Source organism: Arctopsyche grandis, unplaced genomic scaffold (assembly GCF_051622035.1).
Source record: "Arctopsyche grandis isolate Sample6627 unplaced genomic scaffold, ASM5162203v2 HiC_scaffold_131, whole genome shotgun sequence".
Classification (NCBI taxonomy): domain Eukaryota; kingdom Metazoa; phylum Arthropoda; class Insecta; order Trichoptera; family Hydropsychidae; genus Arctopsyche; species Arctopsyche grandis.
This window is the reverse complement of record NW_027518471.1, coordinates 43,310-49,779: the sequence shown is the minus strand read 5'-3', so window position 1 is coordinate 49,779 and position 6,470 is coordinate 43,310. Positions and strand designations below refer to the sequence as shown.

The following is a 6,470-nucleotide window of genomic DNA, read 5'->3' as shown; positions in this document are numbered from 1 at the left end:
TTAAATACTTTAATAATAAAGAGGTTACTGTTATCCTCTATTAATATAATTTAAATAAATATTCTTAATGATTAAATACTTTAATAATGAAGAGCTTACGCCATCTTCGATGGCACAAGACAGAAACTTTTTTTTAGATTCCAGGATATAAGCGGCTTAAAAATAATATGCATTAGAGGATGGTAAGCAAATACCCCTATCCTCTTCTAAGTTATTTTTTTCTTAATTTTTTTTAATTGCACGGATAAAACCCGTTTTGTAAATCCATAATTTACACTTTTATTTCGTTTAACTTCAATAAAACTAGTTGTTAATCCTTCAAGATAAAATTTTCACAATAAATTTGGTTTTCCTTTTAATTATTTTCCCCTGCCATGGATGAATCTTTTTTTGAAATATTTGAAGACACAACAAAATTAAAAATACCTCAGAAATTTATAAAAGAACCTCCAAGGACAGAAGTAAAAGATGAATTTTTTATTAAAGGGACTAGGCATGAAGCCGTCATTCCCTTTGAAGGAGAATACACTAATATTTCCCTTGAGCCCAAATGTGATGCAAAACATTACAAATTTGAATTAGACACATTTCAAAAGATTTCAATAGCTGCAGTAGAGAGAGATGAAAGTGTTTTGGTTAGTGCTCACACATCTTGTGGTAAAACGGTAGTAGCGGAATATGCTATTGCACAATCATTGATGAATAATCAAAGGGTTGTTTACACTAGCCCTATTAAAGCATTGTCTAATCAGAAATTTAGAGAACTACAAGAAGAATTTAAAGATGTTGGATTAATGACAGGGGATGTTACAATCAACCCAGAAGCCTCTTGTCTTGTTATGACAACGGAAATTTTGCGTAATATGCTTTATAGAGGATCAGAAGTTATACGAGAAGTCCATTGGATTATATTTGATGAAATACACTATATGCGAGACAAAGAACGGGGTGTAGTTTGGGAAGAAACGATAATTTTACTTCCTAAACATGTGAGGATGGTTTTCTTGAGTGCGACTATTCCCAATGCATTAGAATTCGCTGAATGGATTTCATTTACTCAAAAGCAAACAGTACATGTGGTTTATACAGAAACACGTGTTATCCCACTTACACATTATTTCCAGACTGACGACACATATTTAATTAAAGAAAAGAAATTTAATTTAAAGGCATTTAACAGTTCAATGCAAAATGTGCCAGAGAAGAGGAATTTAGACAAAATTTTAACACAAGTTCTTGACAAAGTTAAAGTGCCGGCCGTAGTATTTTCTTTTAGCCGTAAAGAGTGTGAAAATTTTGCAATGAAAGTAAAAAAAGATTTTTTAAATGAAGAAGAAAAGGAATTAGTTACAACAATTTTTGAAAATGCTATTGCATCACTTCGTAAAGAAGACAGGTCTATTCCAGTAGTAGAAAAGATTTTGCCACTACTACAAAGGGGGATAGGAATTCATCACTCTGGGCTTTTACCAATCATCAGGGAAGTGGTAGAAATTTTATTTCAGGAGTCCTTAATTAAAGTTCTTTTTGCCACAGAAACATTTTCCATTGGGCTCAACATGCCAGCAAAATCCGTCATTTTTACATCACTTAGGAAATTTGACGGCGTCTCAAGAAGACTGTTGACCTCCGGAGAATTCATTCAGATGAGTGGCAGGGCCGGAAGGCGTGGTTTAGATGAAAGGGGTGTCGTAGTAAGCATTTTAACTGAGGAGTTAACAGTAGCCCAAATAAAAACACTTTTTTCTTCTGCTTCTGATAAACTTTTAAGTGCTTTTAGATTAACTTATAACATGGTGCTTAATTTGTTAAGGGTGGAAGGACTAGATCCCATGTACATTCTAAGCAGAAGTTTTTTTCACTTCCAAGCATATAAAACAGCATTAGAGCAAGAAAATAAAATTTCTAATGTAAAATATGCACCACCAACTTACTTATCTGAATTGTTACTTAAAAGACAAGCATTATACACCACTAGAAATCTTTCATTATCAGCTACATACAGAAATTCTATCGCAACACGTGGCAGAGTTATTGATATAATGGTGCCTAAAATGGGTTCAGTTTTAATTATTAAAAATGCTATTGTTAACGATATTAAACTTGATTCTATTAATGTATTTGTACTAACAAACAAGGATATTGAACTTAAAACATTTCCCATTAATTGTGTATCGGCTGTATATGATATAAAGTGTAAAGTTGATATTAAAGTGTTTAATAAAAATTTTAAAATATTGGAATATAACGATAACATAAATGAAGAAATTAAAGAAATTGAAAATGAAATTTTGACTATTGAACCCAACATAGATTTTTCATCTTGTTTATTTTGTAAAAAATGCTCCCGTTCTTGTTTAGTCGAATGTGAATATGTTCCATCTGCTAATTCTGTACTTGATTTATCAATTGAACATCTCAGATATCTTTATGAAGAAGAGGATTTACAAGAAAAAATTTTATACTTTCAAAAATTAAAAGAAATTTATCATATGGAAGAATGTAAAAAAATGATTATGGCACTAAAGAAGTTGGAGTATATTGATGAAACTTCTGTTTTAATAAAAGGCAAAATGGCATCAGAAATATCGGCTGGTGATGAATTGGTTATAACAGAAATGATTTTTAATTCAGAATTTACTAATCTCCCACTAATTGAAATGGTTGCTTTATTAAGCTGTTGTATCTGTGAAGAAAAAAATGATGATGTCTCTTTAAGTGAAGATAACGATAAAACTTATGCATTACTTGTTAATGCAACTAGTAGGATCTGTCAGATAATGAACTCATGTAATATTGATGTTAAACAAGAAAAATATTTGTCAAAATTTTCATTTGATCTTATGGACATTGTAAAAATGTGGATGAGTGGTAAAACTTTTTTGGAGATCTGTGAAAGCACTTCAGTATTTGAAGGAAGTATAATTAGATGTTTTAAAAGACTAGAAGAATTACTCAGACAACTTACAAGTGCAGCAGCGGTAATAGGAAATACAGATCTTGTAGATCTATTTTCACAAGGCATTTTTTTAATTAAGAGAGATATTATTTTTGCTAATTCCTTATATTTATAAACAATTACAATTAAATATTTAAAGTTTTTTTTTAAATTAAGAGAGATATTATTTTTGCTAATTCCTTATATTTATAAACAATTACAATTAAATATTTAAAGTTTTTTTTTAAATTAAGAGAGATATTATTTTTGCTAATTCCTTATATTTGTAAACAATTACAATTAAATATTTAAAGTTTTTTTTTAATTAAGAGAGATATTATTTTTGCTAATTCCTTATATTTGTAAACAATTACAATTAAATATTTAAAGTTTTTTTTTATTGAATTTTAATTAAAATTAGACTTTAAAAAAACACCCCAAATTATGATAATTGTTGTTCTCTTGAAGACCTATTAGACATTAGGGGTGATTTATTTAAGACCATTTCAACAATAAGTAAGAGTTTGAGGTAAACAACAGTATTTATGTAAGTATAATATATATATTTATTGATTGATTTGATAAATAAATAAATTCAAATCAACATATCAAAATAATTCTGAAAACACCAGTTTTTTTATTTTTCTCCTTTAAAAATCACAAATCAACAAACGGCTTTCAAATAAAATTTGTAAACCAATAAGAAATTAAATTGCTACTATAAAAAGAGAAATTACCAGACCCCTCATGTCAACAATTAACGATAATAAGAAGTACAAATCTAGAAAAAATATTGTTGCTGTAAGAGAAGAAGATGAGATACAAAAAAATAAGAAGATAAAAGGCTTAGAAACTAATCCATCAGAAGCTAAAAAAACTCCAGAAGGTATTAAATTACAAGGCGTGCCGGAAGAAGATGTTGAACCAAAAAGTACATTAAGCGCAAATTCCGAAGTTTCAGACATTTTAGTAGCTGCGAGCGGGTCAAATAATGAGATCTCTGATAATAAAGCAGGAAAGAACTTAGAAGAAAATGGATCTGGGCACTCAGATAAATCAGCCTGTACCAATATTACAAATGAGGCAGTTAGCGTCGAAGAGGTCCTTCATAAAGATGTTGAAAAAATCTTAAAGTCCTCTGAAAAAAATGATAAAAACGTTGTAATTTTAAACGGGCATACTAATAACTTAAATTCTCTCAATTTGCCCAATTTTTCCGATGAGGGTGAGGGCAAAAATGATATTCTAGGTGAAAGTGTAGATTTTTCAAAAAAAACCGTTGTTGTTATACCGAAGGTGGAACCAAAATACAATCCTTTGGAAGCTCCAACGCAAGATTTGAAAGAGAGTTCAGTTTTTAATGTAAAAACTAAAGGAACTGGTGATGATAAGAAAACATTTGTCACAATCCCGGTAGAACAGAAAAATTTGGATCCTTTAGGTATCCCAACTTTCGAAGCTCCAGAAGTCGAAAAAATTGAAATTCTATTAAATAAAGAAGAGGAGAGTAATCTAATTTTAGCAAGGGAGAAATTGGATGAATTACAGCCACTTTCAGTTCCGATTGTAGATGGCAGCTCAATCTTAGAAACGAGAACTTTAGATGAAGAAGAACCGGCTATTATTCATGAAGGTGAAAATGAAGAAGTCAAAACGAAAAAGAATACAGGAGGAAATGGGAGCAACGAAACAAATTGAATTTAAAGATAAAAGCAGTTAAAAAATCTAAAGAACCGCTAAGTGATGAAAGCGAAGTAAGGAACAAAAATGATCAACGCCAGTAGAAAGAATAGAAAGCAAAGAGAATTAAGTCATGTTTAATAAGGAAATTAAAAACCTTTAAAATAGAAAATATTTACGTACAAAAGTTTATTATATTTCTAATGAGGAACAAAAAATGAATTAAAAATAGAAGAATTTCGAAGCCAAATTTATTAAAACCCCAAAGAAATTCTTTTGGATCGTTGTGTTTTACGGATTCAAGTAGGAATAGCGGGATGTATTGAGAAGTCTACTTCTATAAAAACAGGGCTGGTTGTTATGCTGATTTTTGAAAAAATATTTTGCTTAATTAAGCGCAGACATTTTTTTTTAAAAGACGTTGGTGCAGACCAAGAAAAGGTAACAGGAATAATAACAAAGCACCCGGATTTCAAAAAGCTTGCTTAATACGGCTTATTCCCATCGTTATAGACATGGTTTTACTTTATATTTGATTATATTGGCAAAGGCGATCGCAGAAAAACAAAGAAATATCTCCTTTCTTTAAATTAGATTAAAAAAAGATTCAAAAAGATTTTTTTATTAAAATAACCGGATTATAACCAAAGATAATCATAGCAAGGGGGATGTTTATTAATAATATTGGCTTAAATGGCTATAATCCAATTATTGTTTATAAAATTTTGGAAAATTTATTGTTGTAAAATGGGTTTAAAAGGGTATTTAATTAATAATAATTGGATTAATACTATAATGTCTGCATTTTTATTTATAGGAATTTATTTAATTATAATTAACATAATATATTGATACTGAATTATTATTTATGTAACTTCTTTGGTTTTTATTGCATTTTTTTATAATATCGAAAACTTGCTAGCATGCTGAAAAGATGACATAAAAGAGTAAAGTGGGGCAATTGGGAAGATAAAAAACAATTAGACAGATTTTAGAAAAGATCGCTGAAGCAAGAAACGAATGCCACCCGAATAAAAGAATCATTTTAAACCTCAAAGTAATAATTTACATTATAATTGTTACTACTTAAAATATTTATTGACGTTAGAGGTATTAATCTTGACCGATTATAACAATAATAAACTTAAAAAAGGGCCATTTTTCAAACAAAAACTAAGCCAAAATATAAATTACGTAAATCTCAAGTAAATAATTTTTTAAAATACATTTAATTGTTAAATTTGAAATCAAAAAGACAATCAACACATTCCGGCTCGTTTTAAAAGGGCTTTAAAAAATTACTTATAGACGAAAACGTTTTACTAAAGATTCTGCTTTGGGATCTGGAAAGCTTTTTAAATAATCGATTGAAAGGGTAAAAAAAATAATCTGATTGAGTACTTTATTGTCATTGTCAGCTAAACTTAAAGTATAGATATCACTACTTGCTACTAGCAACCAAATTACTTTTTTGTTTGCCTCGAAAATTTTATTAGTAAGCTGATTGAGTATTTTTTTTAATTCAAGATATTGTTTTTCTGTGTCAGCTTGTAGCCCAGGTTTATGTCATTTTCATTTCAATCACAATTCTATTTTACAAATAAATCTTTTTTGAAACTAGGGGGTTTCCTTTTTTATTCTCTAGTTTTTTTCGGTCCCATAAGAATCTTCTAAAAAACACCTAAAAGATTATTTCTATAAATTTGACCATTCTTATTCCAAAAAAGACTATAAATGCTTTTTTTACTTCTGAAAGAACTTTTTCTATGCTGCAGCCATGTTTTGAACAAATTGAGTAAGATTTTTTTGAGTCAACTGGGTTGGTAGTTATTTGAGTTTGGATAGTTTTTTT

General features: G+C 29.1%; 1 pseudogene; it reads left to right on the top strand.

The window, feature by feature from the left end:
- The first annotated feature begins 374 nt into the window (after window positions 1-374).
- On the top strand, window positions 375-3,074 carry LOC143921998 (exosome RNA helicase MTR4 pseudogene; annotated as a pseudogene).
- Window positions 3,075-6,470: the final 3,396 nt, after the last annotated feature.